Source organism: Ochotona curzoniae, unplaced genomic scaffold, assembly GCF_017591425.1.
Source record: "Ochotona curzoniae isolate NIBS_2020 unplaced genomic scaffold, NIBS_Ocur_1.0 contig_2318, whole genome shotgun sequence".
NCBI lineage: Eukaryota > Metazoa > Chordata > Mammalia > Lagomorpha > Ochotonidae > Ochotona > Ochotona curzoniae.
In genome coordinates, this window is record NW_024465419.1 from 8,500,215 (window position 1) to 8,516,891 (window position 16,677).

Consider the following 16,677-nt stretch of genomic DNA (forward strand, 5'->3'; position numbering starts at 1 on the left):
TCTCCGCTGGTTTCGCAGATCACATGCAGGGAGATGGATCAGAAGTGCAGCAGCTGGGACTTGAATTTGTACTCATATGGGATATAGGTGTTAGAGGTGGTAGCTTAGCCTACTATGCCTCAGCACAAGCCCCAAGAGGAAATATTTATATTCCATGTGGATGATCAATAATAAGTAAAGCTTCTGAGTAACACTAGGATAATAACAAAAAGGGGCTTTCTGAAAAGACACACATTTACAAACATGCACACCCCAGCAGGCTAAGAACCAATGACCCCAAGGCAGCAACCAAAACATGCTGGACATTGAGGGATGTGTTGGAATCCCCCAGTGCTTAAGGTCAATGAGTGGTGTTCAAATTGCCAACTCTCAATATATAATTGAGGTAAGTGAAATCTTTCAAGTATTTATCATCCAATGATAGATTTTTCAGAAAACAGCTTGAGGAGCCAGGAAAAAAGCAAGTAAATAATGCGATAAAATAGACTGTGGAACACAAAACTATTTTTAACATAATATAAAGGAAAGTACATTTTGGAAAAGAACAGATGACACAAGAAAACAACCAAGGACAGAGGAACATGAAGATATGAGCCTTAATTACTGCTTTGGCTAAAAGGACAAGAACTTGAAGATCTCTGGTGAAGTCTCCACAGCCACATTGTACCTGGTTTATAAGAGAAGCAGAGGAAAATCTTACCTGAAAGAAAGCACCTTTAACAGAGTTGTGAGTGTGTCACAGGTAAGATCCAGCCAAGAAGTGATCAAATACAAGCCAACAAGAGGAAGCAGGCCATCATACAGGCAGACTCCACAAAAATAACAGATCCACTGTTATTACATTAGAGTTAACAGGCAGGAAAAAATTGAACAACCATTTTTTTAACTTTCTTCTTCTTCTTCTTATCATTTTATGATATAGTTACATAGGCCTCAGGGATTTCCCTTTTCTCCTCCCCAATTCCACTCCCCCTCCACTGAGTTTCCCTGTATCATTACTAAAGTATAGTTCTTCACACACAGCCATATGTCCATTATTGTGGGCATGGACAATGGCAGAGAGTCCAGGAAAGAGTCAAGGTATAGTACAATTTCATTGCAAGTCCATCTTTAGTCTGGAAGTAGAGAAACATACTATATTGTATCCTCACATCTGGATATGTTAGTTTTCACTTCACAGTTACTGTAAATCTCCTTAAATGAAAAGGCACAATACAAAATCAACAACAGGAAGAAAAACAGAAATTTACAATGCCATGAAGTTAATAACATGTTACTAGATATGAGAGTCTCAATTACACATCTACTATACATCCCCTTAAATGAAGAGCCACAAAACAAAATCAACAGGAAGAAAAAAGAAATTAACACCATGAAGTAAAAAATATGCTACTGAATGACTAACGTGTCACTGAAGAAATGTAAAAGAAAATCAAGAACCTTCTTGAAGAAAACGATGTTACTGTATAAGCTGTGAGTCATTAAAGAACTTAATCAGAAGAAAGTGTTTTGAACAGATGAAAGTAACAAAAAAAAATCAATATCCATGAGATATAGTTTCCACTGATTGTTGTTGGTGTCTTCTGTAGGCAACGAATAGATTGATTTTGTTTTTTAATCCAGTCTACTAATCTATGATGTTTAATTGAGTTTAAGCCATTACATTCAGGGTTAATATGTATGGGTGGTAATTTGGTCCTGTCATTTTAGCAATGGGCTGTTCACTGATTTAGTTTTCTGTTGTCATTTTACTTGGATGTTCTTCATATTTGGCTTTGGTTTTGGTGGGTACTATTCCTCTTCTCTGTCAAGAGAACATTCTTAAATATCATTTGTAGGACAGGTTTGGAAGAGGCAAATTCTTTTAACTTTTCTTTACTGTGGAAGAATTTTATTTCACTTTCAAAGACAAAGGAGAGTTTTGCTGGGTGCGTTATCCTGGGCCGACAATTTTTTTTCTTTTAGAATCTGAAATATGTCTCCATTTTCTTCTGGCCTGTACAGTTCCCTGTAAGAGATCTCCTGTGAATTTAACTGGCATTTCTTCATATGACAATTGTTGTTTTTTCATGTACACATTTAAGGATCTGTTCCTTATGTTTGGTTGAAGAGAGCTTGATTATCATGTGTCATGGTGAAGATTGCTTTTGGTCAAGTCTGTTGGGAGTTCTATGCCCTTCCTGGATGTTGTTTCCCAATTCTTTCGCCAGATTAGGGAAATTTTCCCTTATTATTTCACTGAATACACCTTTAATCCCAGTATCTCTTTCTGTACATTCTGGGATTCCCATAACTCTTATATTAGGCCTCTTAATAGTGTCTTTCAGTTCTTGAATATTTTTTTTTTTTACCTGCTCTAGCTCAGCTTCCAGCTTTTAGTTTGTTTCCCCCCTGGTGACATAAGTATCTTCTAATTTTGAGATTCTTTCTTCTGCCTCCTTCATTCTGAGACTCTCCACTGTACTTTTAATGTGCTCCTCTGTATTCTTCATATCTAATGTATCAACTTTCATCTGATTCATTTCCAATGTGACATATTCCTTAAATTTCTTGAACGCCTGCTTTACACGCTCCTCCTTGTTGATAAGAAGCTCTGTAACAAATGTTTTGAATTCTATATCTCCCATTTTCTCAATGTCTTCCTCAGTTAACTCTGAGATTGGCATAGGGTTTTGCTCCTTTGCAGAAGAGTCTTCAGTACTATTCATTTTGCCTTTGTCTTTTCTTTTGCTCTTGGTCATTGTGCTTCTGGTTAGCAGAGTCTTCTCCTTGGGGTAGGTTGCTAAGCTGTTTCACCCACAGGTCTACAGTTTGATTTTATTTATTGCAGTGGGTACACGGCTCTTTGCAGCCAATTGTGCCACTCTCTCCAGTGAGTTCCAGGTCTGGATTCTTATGTTAGCTCCAACTCCTGGCTCACCAGTCTCCACCACCTCTGTCACTGTGCTGAGGCTGCACTGTTTTCTGTACAACCTTTCTCCAACTTCTGGTTGGAGCAGGTCCCAGGATTAAGGAGACACCGGGTGTCCTGTATAGCTAGGTTGTTGGTGCTGGTAATCTTGCAGGAACCTGTTGGCCGTTAGATCTGAAGGCCACATGGACCTATTTTGACCTGTATAATGCCAAAGCTGGTATTACTTTCCTGTGGGACCAGTGCAATTCACGAAGTGAGTTCTCATGAGCTCAGCACATGCACAGCTCCCTGTTGTTTCAGCAGTAATAAAACTTTTGCCACACTGTACAAAATGGTGCCTGATGTACCACTGCTAGAGGTCTTGATCTACTGGTCATCAGGCCTGAGGGCTACCAGACCTCAGACTAGTCTTGGGTGGAACCTGTAGGATGCCACGTTGTTGCAGTTCACTGAGTCAGAACTGAGTTCACTCCCAGCTCAGTGCATGTGCAGTCCTGCTCCACAGCCCTTGCCTCCTTAAACAAAATGGTGCCCGATATTGCTCTAGGAGGCAGACTGCACTATTAAATCCACCCTGTTCTTGCACTGCCCGTCAGGGATCTGCTGCTCTGTCTCTGTTCCTGGTCAAATCAAACAGGCCAGCAGGACGAGCAGTTCTTTGTCTGGGTTCACCTCTGGAGCTCCTAGTAAATGCCCCTTCCCATCTTGTTGATGGAGTTCTGGCTGCCAGTGGAGTTCAGATCGCCATTTGCTGAATATTGCTGGGTTATCAGTCACTGCAACACCACACCACTGTTTTTGCTGCTTTCCTGTGTCTCCAGGTACCCCTCTGCTGTTGTTCTGTCCTATTCTATCTCCTGGAATGTACCCTCTCTGCTTCACACTGGCTAATATTTCTCCGTCTGTTTAAATGTGTCCTTACCCTATTCTGCCATGTTGAATCTCCAGAACTACTATTTTAAAAAAGGTAAAATCACACATACAAAAGAAATATATATAACAAATTAGCCAAAATGACTACATAGGTTTGAAGAAGAATAAAATGGAACTAAGCTACACTTATTGAAATAAAAATTCATTAAGGCATGATCAACCAATGGCTACCGATAACTACAAAGTACGTGTGTAGGACCTGGGTTACATGACTGATAAGGTACCCTGGATCAACTTTAGAAGAAAAAGCCAAAATCCCGAGAAAAGGGTGGAGAAACATAGAAGACGAGCTCATCACATAAAATCCTAGAACAAAACAGAGATAAAAGAAGTAATCATTGATGGGTCTAGTGACGGAGAAATTTTCCCAAATCATATAAGATACAGGAAGAAAACCAAATACCAAGCAGGACAACTGAAAGGATATTGATGTTAGCACACATCACAATGGGAACAGAGAATATCAGACAGGAAAAATTTGACAGAGGATCCTACAAAGGAATAAAAATCTGATTTCCACAGTTCTTTCCAAAAGCAATGAAGAAAGCTGGAAGATAGCAGGGTAATGGCAGAATATCTTTTAAAATGGTGAAAGTCATCTCATAATGAGTCCCATGCATCACCAAAAAATTCTTTGAAGAAAGGCGGTAAAATAAGAACATCTTCAGATAAAGAAAAATTAGCAGTATTTACGATCTACAGAGCTTGATCTAAATATTTACTAATGACTAAGTTAATTGCTAAAATAATGTCTAAATTATGAACCTTAGTGAGAAAAAATTATCTAGGAAGCAAAGCCCGGAAAGCCAGAAAGATTATCAAGCAAAAATATAAACAAAATGTGATAAAGTAATAACATGCCCAATAATAATGTGTGGCGATCCAGGATACTGGAAATTGTTAGCAAGAAAATCAATCATGGTGAATGGAGTTCAAGTGTTCCCAAGTCCTTGTATTATTTTCAGTTTATAAAGGGTTGATATTTAATACAATATACATGATAAAACCTCAAGGATAACCACCAAAAGAATGGGGGCTTGAATTGTAGTGCAGCAGGTTAAATTGTTGCTCATGATAACAGCATCTCACCTGAGAGTACTGGTTCGAGTCCTGCCTGCTCCACTTCCAGTTCAGCTCCTTGTTAATCTGCTTGTGAAATGAGCAGATGATGGCCCAAATACGTGGGCCCCTGTCACCCATGTGGGAGATGCAGATGGTTGGAGTTCTGGGCTCTTACATTTGACCTGGCTCGAACCTGGCTGCTGCGGCCACTGGAGGAGTGAACCAGTAAATAGGACTGTCTCCCCCTGTATCTCATTCTGCTTTTCAAATAAATATATCTTTGACAAGTTTTATAAATTATAGATACACCTTTCTGTGTAATAATTGTAATTAAGTGAAAAATCAAAGAAAAATACATATTTAAAAAATCTTATTGGGGCTAGCATGGTAGTATAGCAAACTAATTCTCTACCTTCAGCCTCAACATCCCATACAGACACCAGCTTGAGTCCTGGCTGCTCCTCTTCTCATCCAGTTCCCTTGTTGCGGCCTGGGAAGCAGTAGAGGATGGCCCAAGTCCTTTGGCCCCTGCACCCATGTGGGAGATCTAGAAGAAGCTCCTGATTTGTGGCTTTGGATTGGCTTAGCTCTGGCCATTGAAGCCATTTGGGGAGTGAACTACTGAATGGAAGATCTTTCTCTCTATCTCCTATTCTCTACAAATCTTTCACGTGAAAATAAAAACAAATTTAAAAACATGTTTTTCAACTCATAGGTCAAATAGAAAATCACAGTGGAAGAGATCATACTTAAAATAAGTGATAATATAACCACCATGTTAAAAATCAGTGAATCACAATGACACATGAGGAAACATACAGTCTGTAGCTTTTATAACAAATGAAAACACTTAAAGAAAAGTCAAGGGTGTTTCTGTTGCAGATAAGCAGGATTTATTGCATGCAGTGGGCAGGGCATCACCCTCACAAAAAGTGGTCTGCTCTACCGCACTTATATATCCTGGCTGCTGAAGCTCTGCCTTGACCTTCCCACTTAGAAGTAGAGTATGAAGCTGCCGAGGACATGGGCAGGGGAGAAGGATGCCTTATTTAAATAGTGAAGACAGGCACTTTATAAACAAAATAATATTACAGTGAATATTTTCACCCCAGTTCTCATGCAGCCTACTGGAAGATGAGATAAACCTTTCCCAGAAAGAAGGAAGGGAAATTAAATGTGACTGGGCTTTGAATGGAAAAGCTAACTCCAATCAAGAAATCTGTACCCAAACTGCCCATAAAGTCTGAAGGCAGAAAATTAACAATTTCATGAATGGTTTCAAAACTTTGACCTTTCACTTCCTCCACACCCCCTGTCCTGACCCTGTTTTAGGAAGCTATACATAAGATACTGAATGAAGTTGACGAAGGCAAAGATATGGGGTACTAGTGTTGTGGCAGAGTGGGTTAAGTTATCTTCCATAACAGTAGCAATCTACATCTTTGCCAGTTTGAATCCTGGCTCCTCCACTTTGAATCTAGCTCCCTGCTAGTGATCTGGTAAAATCAGTGGAGGATGACCCAAGTGGTTGGCCACCTGCTACCCACATGGGAGACCTGGAAAAAGCTCCTGGTTCTTGGCTTTGGCCTGATCCAATCCTGGCCACTGCAGCCATTTCTAGAGTCAACTAGTGGGTGGAAGATCTGTTTTGTTTCTCCCTCTCTCTGTAACTTTGACTTTTAAACACACAAATCAATTTTTGAAAAATAAAGATATGCGAGTATAGAAAACAGATTCAACATAGCAGACCAACCAAGGAAACCCTAGAATTCATGACTAGAGATCCCCAACAGCCTATGCCACAGGTACAGACCTATCAGTGCTGGGGCAGAGAGGAAGGCTGCAGGAGAGCCCCAGCAGGGATGAATACCTGGGAGGTGCAGGATCATTAAAAGAGACTGGGTATGGAATTCACACTAAGTGCACAGGAAACTAATTTTTAACTATTTACATGGGAAAAGTTTTATGAAAGTCAACATGAATACAAAATTCCCTATGGGTCCAAACACTCTGCCTTTCTTCTTTTGATTGTTTTGAGCAGGTGAATTAGCTGATAGTCGCGTTTTAAGTTTGCTCTCACATTTGCCTTTATCTCAGATAAGCAAGGAAGGGTGTATTTATTTATTCAGCCTAGAGAGATGAGTTCCCATTATTGTCCTTCTGCTAGCTTGTGCTCACACCTGGGACACACACACTCCCACCTTGTACGGCTCACTCAGCCCAGCAGCATGCTGGCTCAGGCCCGAGGTGGAGTCATTATTCTTACTGGTTCAACTGGATTGAAACTGGCATTCCACAGACAGCCCAAACCACAGTTAGCTTATCAGCAGTCTATGCAGAATTCCAAGCACTTGTCATGCTTCCTGCTCAGTCAAATAGTATCTCCTAAAGATCAGTGCTAGTGTGACAGGTCTGGGCAGAAAAGAACCCCATGATCCACCTGTTTTTCCTGAACAACCAGCTAGTGCCCTAAGTTACATTATGTTCAGTGGAACACACACAGTCTCCCATGGAGGCAGTGCCATGCTAGTAACTCTGGAGCTGATATTCTGTTGCTCTAGAACATACAACATTAAATAAGAAAACTTTAATATTAGAGTAAAATGTATAACCTGTTTGAGAAATATCTCTTGAAATTACTAAAAGGAGAGAATTATCAGTCTAATTTCTGGAGCCATTGTTCTGGAAGGCTTCAAGTATAAATGAAATTGGTTTGCACATAAATTGTTAGCAATAAGGAACCTTTGGTCTAAATCACTGTGGCTTAAGAGAAACTGCAGTTAAAAAATGTGCTCTCACTGTGCAGTTTAATGTGGCAACCACTAGACATGTGGCAACTGAGTGCTCGCAGAGTGGCTAAGGAGGGCTGACACTGTGGCATAAAAGGTTAAGTTGCCATCTGTAGCACCTGCTATGTACCCTGATTTGGGTTCCGGCTACTCCACTTCCCATCCAGCTCTTTACTAAGGACCTGGGAAAGCAGCAGACCAATAAAGTGATAGATAACATTAGAAAAAAAGTCACAGCATAAGTGAACAAGAGGCTATTTCAAATAATCTTCCATTTAAAGCACTTCCCCCTCTTTTTTTTTTTAAGTTTATTTAATTGAAAGGGGAGTTACAAAGAGAGAGGGGTCTTCAATGTATTGGTTCATTATGATCAAATGATCATAATGGCTGGGGCAGAACTAGGCAAAAGCAAGGAGCCTTTTTCTGTGTCCTACATAGCTAACAGGGTCCATCTGCTTGGGCAATCCGGCTTTTCCCGGACTCATTAGCAGGGAGCTAGGTTGAAGTAGGGCAGTAAGGATTCAAGCCAGTGGCCATACGGATGCTGGTGTTACTGGTGATAAACTTAAATTGGTACATCACAATGCTAATCATTAATACATTTTCAAATTATATTTCACAAAATACTAATATGCCTGAGATATTAAAAGATGTTTTTTGCAAATCATAATACCATTAAAAATTTCCAGCAACTTTTTTTTATGAATTGTACTTTGTAAGATTCATTAAGGAAAATGTATCAAAACCATACATGAAGTTCCTTCAGAAAGTTTATGGAAATTCTATTGAAAAAACTATGCATGGATTTCAAATTTCTTTTACACCAAAATAATTTGTTTAAAAGATTCATTCATTTTCATTGGAAAGGCAGATATACAGACAGAGAAGGAGAGACAGAGAGAAATATCTTTCATTTATATATTCACTCCCTAAGTGGCTGCTTTGGTTGGAGCTGGGTCAGTCTGAAGCCTGGAGTCAGGATCCTCTCCCACATCCCCCCACATGGGTACAGAGGCCAAAGAAGCTGGGCCATCCTCCATTGCTCTCCTAGGCCATTAAGCAGGAAGCCGGATTGTAAGTAGAGCCACTGGGACATGAAGCAGCCCCATATGGGATGCTGGCACAACCTAACAAAATAAATTCTATATTTCACAAATTCCCAAATATGCTTGTATATTTTTTAGTATTATTCAATCTTATGGTATATCCAAGACCATCAGAAAATTTGAGTCACCTAGTTCAGGTTCATAAGCTATACTGTACATGTCATGACTAGAAGAATATGTCATATTTACTTCAAATAGTCTTAACATTTCCACATATACTTGTACATATGATATTTCATACGTAGTAGCTAGAAGATATTTCTATAGGATAAACTCATTTCTCATGGTCCTGAAATTGGAAAAAAAGAAATTTTACACAAAATTAGAGCTCTATAGTTAATATTTAGGTCTTGTCCAAAAAAAAATAGAAAGCTAGAATCCTTCAAGACAAGCAGAAAAAATTGTAACATTTGGGTTTTATAATAAAGAGGAAATAAAAACAACAATGTTTAATCCTATGCATGTAACTTCAGGAACTGATTTCTTATAGCATTCTGAATATGCCTTCTAGCTTTTATAGTTTCTGACGAGATATCAGCTAATATATCTTTAAATTTTTTACTTTTTTCTTTATTTGAAAGGCATAATGACAGATTGTGGAGGATGGAGAGAAAGATGGATCTTCCATTTTTTGGTTCATTCCATAACTGGTTACAATAGCTAGGCTGTGCTGATTTCCCATGTTCATCTGTAGGGAGCTAGATTGGAAGCCAATAATTGAATTGTCACCCATATGGGATGATGGTGTCATAGGTGGCAGTTTAACCCACTATGCCAGGATGCTGGCCTCTTACCATAATTTCTTAAATAATTTTTTTCTGCACCATCATCACTCCTGCAAGGTACACACAGTACACATTTGTTGGGAGATTAAATGGCATTTCACATTTCTCTGAGAGCTTCATTTTCTTCATCCTTTTTTGTCTCTCTCTCCTTCAGATTTCACAGTCTTGAATACCCTTGCCTTGAACTCACCAAAGCAACTATCTATCATAAAAAAAAAAAACCTATTGATAAGAAAAGCACCTGTGCTGAACTTCTCATCTTGATATCATCTTGATTCCTGCCATTCTCAACTGCAGAATTTATTTGGTTCTTTCTTGGTGACACTTTGTCATTAGATATTGCCATCAGATACTTCTTTAATCACTTGGGTATGACTTCTTTAGCTCTCTGATTTTTTTTTTTTTTGAATGATGAAGTGACATAGGTAAACAGGGAGCAACCTTCCATCCACTAGTTCACTCACAAAATGCCTGCAACAGCTGATGTTGGGTCAGGAGCCAGACATTCCATCTAGATTCATGTGTAGCTTACAGAGACCAAATTACTCGAACCGTCACCTGCTGCCTCTCAGTATATATGAACAGGAAGGTAGAATTGGGAGTAGAGCAGATACCTAAACCCAGAAGCTCTGTTGCTGGAGGCAGGTACCGGAGGCAGGTACCAGAGGCAGCATCCCACCTGCCCCACTCACCCTTGAGCATATTTCTCATAGCAGTTTTGAAGTATCTGTCAGCTCAGTCCAACACCAGGCCTTTCCAAAGCAGTTTCCATTGTCTCCAACCCACTTCATGTACAGGTCACATGTTCCTGCTTCTTTGCACATTTTCCCACTTTTTGTTTACAACTGGGCATTTCTGATAATGAAGTGTTAACAATCCTGGAAGTGATTCTAGTCTATCCTGTGGGATGATGACGACAGTCTACTCACTCCTTTATGGTGACTTATTTGAACTAACTTTCAAGTTCATTTCCTCCACAGGATTCAACCTCTGACGCTCCTGCTCAGCTCTGTTGGGGTTAGGGTGAGTGTCTTGTTTTTATCTTTTCACATGGCCACCTTGTGAACAAACACAAGAGTGCTTACAGGAATTTGTTGGAATTCCAAAGAGACATTTGCTTAGTATACCCACAATGATGCCATGAGAAACCATCAGGAGGAAGGAAGAGAATATATTCCTGAAACCTACAACCATCCAAGATAATGTCAGAATTGACAAGAGAGCCACATTATCCTCAAATGGCAATAATTATCATGATGTCAAAACATGACATGCCAATGAAAAACTGACCACATATGGTCAGAAATGTAATGTAATCCTCATTTCACTTTTGGCCTGGCACGGTAGCCTAGAGGCCAAAGTCCTTGCCTTGCACATGTTGGGATCCAATATAGGTGCTAGTTCAGTTCCCGGCTTTACCACTGCCCATCCAACTCCCTGTTTGTGGCCTAGAAAAGCAGTGAAGGAGAGTCCAAAGCTTTGGGACTCTGCACCTGCGTTGGAGACCCAAAATAAGTTCTTGGTTCCTGGCTTTGGATCAGCTTAGCTCCAGACACTGCAGCCATTTGGGGAGTGAACCAGCAGACAGAAGATCCTTCTCTCAGTCTCTCTGTAATTCTGACTTTCCAATTTTAAAAAAAAATCATTTTTTTTAAAAAAATTAAAGTGCTTCACTCTTTTTCATGAAAAATCATTCCTGAACATGTCATGAAAGTAATTTCTTTGCATACTGTATACTGTATGAAAGCATATATTTTGTCCAATATCATATATATGCAAAAATACCATATTATCCTAGTATCTACTTTACAAGACAGTTTGAATTTTGTTCTTGGTGATGATAAAGTCTTGTTTGTGATTCTCAACCTATTTTAATTACCACTGTCAATTTCATTGAAATAGTTGTAGAATTGAAAATATCAGATTTAATGGGTTAAGTTGCCTTATCCCATTCTTTTAAAGATTTATTTTTATTTTTATTGGAAAGTCAGATATACAGAGATAAGGAGAGACAGAGAAGCAGATCTTCCATCCATTGATTCACTCCCCAAGTGGCTGCAACAGCTGGAGCTGTGCCAATTTGAAGCCAGGAGCCAGGAACCTCCTCCAGATCCCCCTCGCGGGTGCAGGGACCCAAGCCTCTGGGCCACTCTTGACTGCTTTCCCAGACCACAAGCAGGGAGTTGGATAGGAAGCAGGGCCACCAGGACCAGAACCGGCGCTTACATGGGATCCCAGTGCACTCAAGGTGAGGACCCTAGTTGCTAGGCTACCGAGCTAGGCCCCATTTGTTTTTTCTTTTAACCACTGGAGGTATGCAGCTTAGAGGCTGCTATCAGAGTGGAGTGTAGATTTCTGGTTCCCACATTTCCCCCCCCACCCAGCCGTTCTTCAGGTAGGTCTTTAGTTTTATCTCGTCTCCCTCCTGTGAGTATGGCAAGCCAGACTGCCAAGAATGTGTGTGATTTTATTTTAAATACCGGTTTCCAATAGATTCCCCCTAGGCCAAAGCAGCCTGCTGTTCAAGTGTGGTTAGGAGCTGCTTGCTGGTAAAGCCCCCTCTCCTTGCTGATCTTCCAAGTTAGCCAACGGTGACTTTTATCCATACTGGCTGCTCTGAATGCTCCTCAGCCAGTGCTTTCACAGAGCACATATACACAGGTTTGGGATCCTAAGAGGGCTCTTGGTTTGCTCTTCCAATTCTGTCTGTAAGCCTACTACTGTTAGCCGTTTGCTGGCTGCGATGGATTCACAGAGCTATCGGCAATTTCTAAATTGCTCTCTACCAAGATTCCAACAACACTCTTGTGTATGACATTTTCCTGCCCTGTTCTACACAAAGTCACCCCTTAGGCAGCGATATTGCCTTCTTCCTACAATCACCCTCCCTCTAGACAAGAGTTCTGGGCCACTTTCCAGGAACTGGAAGTGGGGACGGTGTTCCCTTCTCCTGAAGTGACATCATTGCTCTACAGGTCCCCAGGTGTGATGGCATGGCTCTTCTGGGCTTTTTTCTTCTCTGGGGAGTCTTCAGCCTGTCAATGAATTACAACAGGGGCAGTTGGGAACTCCTCTAGGGGGGTAAGAGACACTGGCAGCTAGACCTGTGAGGGTGAAATGTACCCTTGGTGGGGGGGCTGAGGGCCAAGGGGTCACTGTTCTATCTAGCCTTATCTAGCCCCTAGATGGTGAAGACTCCATAAACTGTGACTAGTGTGAGAGAAGGTTATGGCTCAAGGCCACAGAACCATTGTTCTTTACTGAGAGTAGATTTTCTTGATTCCAATGATGGAATGTTTTTTCTTTTGTTGCATGCCCTTAGGATAATTTCCAGAGACTTTAAATGACTGCTTTTATAATTTTCTCCAGTTAAATGTTTGTTTGTTGGGGAAAAGAACCCACTGTGTCCTCACTCTGCCATTCCACAAGTCAGTCTTCTGTTTGTTTCTTTGATTCACTTCCACTGGAAATAAAGATCCTCTGGATGCTTAGCATGTGTCAATGAGAAAACATAATGGCTCTTTAGCCCTCATTTATAAGTTCTGAGAATAGCTAGAAATCATCCCTTCTGAATTCTTGGACTTCATTGTGAGCTGTTCTTTTCCCCTAAAAGATGTCTTGATTTGCTTGTATCTAACAAATGGGCCAAGTACAAAACTACCAAGCCAGACAATGGAAGTACCACAGATGCAGTGAGGCATGGAAGACCACAAAGCCTTGATATAAGTGTCACAAGATGTATAGCAACAAAGCATTGAAGGGTTCATCATCGTGTTCCTAGTACTGTGGCCTTTTGGAGACGTCTAACATATCTATCATCCTCACATTTATATGCAAAATAGAGGCTCTCCGTGACGTGCTCTGTACCTGGTGGGGAGCTCAACAGCAGTTGCCCTTCGTACTTCCTTATGGGGAGCAAGTTAGCACACAGACAAATACACAATTATAAACTCTAAGTTCTAGGATGGAAGTGAACATAATCCTGGTATAGACAACATTGAGGAAATGCGATGTGAGCATCTTAAATGAAGTGACATTAAAGTTGAGCCTGAAGAAACAGCAGCCAGCTATACAAACAGTGGAAAGAATGTTACAGTAAGGGAACAGGGATTGGAGAAGAAGCTGGAAGGAATCTATCACCACACCCTCACCCAAGACTACCTTTAAAACTGCCACAGTCAACTGTAGCAAAAACATTGCTTAGATGGAACCATTGCTGACCAAAAATATCCAGTATGACTGCTAACTGGGTCCTGGTGATGACCTATAGCCTATTACATAATTTTAATGAAATTGCTATTACTGATAATCCCACTTCCAGCATGCACCTAACTCTATGACACTTTCAAGACTTCTAAAAAAGATGGAAACTGGGTTGTCATCAAATTCTTAGAAATCTTTTTCTTGGAACACTCACCCAAAGCAGCATCCCTTCTATTTCCAGATCATATAAATGGATGATCCCATATTTCAGTGGGATTCAGGACATTCTGTTGCATTCCCATACTCCCTCAAGTGTGCCCTTTCACTTTATAATCTTACCCCTCTGCTTTTATAATCTACATCTCATCCTCATAATCTTTTGAGTAGAGACTACAATTTGGACCCTTCAGTCCCCCAACTAGAAGAAAGCGCACATCAGAGGATCCAGCAAATACAAAAACCCTACAACAGGAAAGAGCTTTCCCATGTTTGAGAAACTCAGAGAATGCTTGAATAAGAAACAGAAGATAGGGCCTGGCGCAATGGCCTAGTGGCTAAAGTCCTCAACTTGAGCGTGCTGGGATCCTATGTGGGCACAGGTTCTAATCCCAGTAGCCCCGCTTCCCATCCAACTCCCTGCTTGTGGCCTGGGAGCGCAGTTAAGGATGGCACAAAGCCTTGGAACCCTGCACCTAGGGGGGCGACCTGGAGGAGGTTCCTGGCTCCTGGATTTGGATCGACGCAGTACTGGCTGTTGTGGTCATTTGGGGAGTGAATCATTGGATGGAAGATCTTCCTCTCTGTCTCTTCTCCTCTCTGTATATCTGACTTTCTAATAAAAATAAAGTAAATCTTAAAAAAAAAAAAAAGAAACAGAAGATAGGTTTCTCAGTCTGTTCCAACAGCTGTAACAAAAATACCACAGACTCTGAGCTGCATACATTATAGAAATTTATTTCTTGCAGTTTTGGAGTCCAAGAACTCCCAGATTAAGGCCCGGCAGACATAGCTAACTCCTCACAATAGCCATCGTTTGTTGCAACTTTATAGGAAAGAAGGGGCAAGGCATCTTTCCCAGGCCTCTTTCATAAGGGAATCCCTTTACTTATGCTCTTCTGTCATGATTCAAATGCCTTGCAGTCTCCTGTTTTCTGATACCAATCATCTTGGGGTTGAGGATTTCAACATGAAGTTTTTTTTTTGGGGGGGGGGGGAACAGAGGATGGGGAATAGACATGAACATTTGGACCATAACGACAGGAGAAATCAGGCATAGAGTTGAAAAACCATTTAGTATCTGGGGAATTAAATGCATTATTCCAAATTTATAACTTTTACTTAATTGAAAGGTAAAGAGAAAGGGAAGGCTACAAGGATGCTTCATCTGCTAGCTCATTCCCCAAACGCCTGCAAGAGCTAAGGCTGGGGCAGGCTGAAGCCAGGAACTCAGAACTCAATCCAGGTTTTCCATCTGGGCAGCAGGGATGCAAATGTTTGAGTCATCATCTGCTGTGATGTGTTAACAGGATGTGTTAGCAGGAAGCTGGGGTCCAAAAAGCAGAGTCGGGACTAGAACCCAGCATTCCATATTGGAAGTAGGTTCCCAAGCAAGTCTTAATCCCTGTACCATGCTTGATCCTTTTCCTTGATTTAAAATCAAAGTATATGTAAAGAACAACAACAACCAACTTCCAACACATGTTTAAGAAGGGAGGAAACGGGGGTGGGGAGACAGAGAAAGAGCTACCATCTCCTAGCAATGGTCAGTGCCAGGGGCAGAGGTCACTGAGGGCCTGTGTAAAGAGGCTGATCTGATCTGTGGCTGAGGTGGTAAGAAAACGGGCATGCGTGTCAGCATGACTGCCTCCTACCATCTGGGAGTAAGCAACTGGGATACCACTCAATGGCAACAGAAGAAAGTTCTGGCTACATTTTGCTTCACAAACCCAAGGGTTGGGGCACAGCACAGGCTTAGAAGAATGAACTTACAGAGACTCCTTAAATGTGGTGGGAGCCCACGCACCGAAACAGTGACTAACACCTCAAAGGTGAGTGGACTAAAAGTGGTGCTCACAGAACGAGTATCATGGCTAATAGGTTCTTCACTTCCATACTGTTAACACTTCTAAAAAGTGATACCTGAATTCGGAAAGCATGAAATTCAAATGTATCATTATCTTGGGAAATCTACAGCTCTGGCATCACTGGGTCAATCCCCGTTGGACCTGCAATAGCAATAGCTGGCTCATCCTGGTGCTTTTGTCTCCACTCATGAGCCCCCAAACCTCTCCCATGCTTGTGGTCTTCCTATCCAGCCTCCACTAGCATTGGGGGACACATTAGGAAAACACTTGGACAGAGAAGGAGAGACAGGAAAGCATGGCAATATGTGATGGATGAGGGGCAGTTGGAGCCTGAAGCTTTTTTTTTTCCACTTTTTTTTTTTGGTTTGGTTCTTTTTACATTTTTTTTAAATTTTGACAATCTTTACATAGTTAATTAGGGTGAAAAGGTTCAATGGCTACAGGAAAGTGGGTAAGACTAGTATTTTTTCCGTATTGTTTCCTTCATGTTTAAAGGGGGGTATTAAGTGAGAAGGTCCACCCAATTTCCCACCCTCCCCAGGTCCCAGATGTAGGGTATGCTCTGAGGTTCTTGCTCAAGTGGCTTTAATATTTCAACAGTTATGAATCCCTGCCAATCTTGCCACTCCAAGCACTATGAGGTCCTTGAAGAATCCACTTATTGACACAGTCCATCATAGCTGAGATGGTTGATTAACCTGTTCTGTCTTCTCTCTTTTCTTGTTTAGGGTTCTGAGTCCAGCATTTTGATTGGGGAGATCTCCAAAGAAACTTTGTCTGAGGTGTGCTCAAACTAGATTC

General features: G+C 41.0%; 1 protein-coding gene across 2 annotated transcripts in view; it reads right to left on the minus strand.

Moving 5' to 3' along the window:
* Positions 1-16,677, minus strand: part of SPIDR (scaffold protein involved in DNA repair) — a 364,582-nt gene that overhangs the window by 64,182 nt on the left and 283,723 nt on the right. The window lies entirely within an intron of this gene.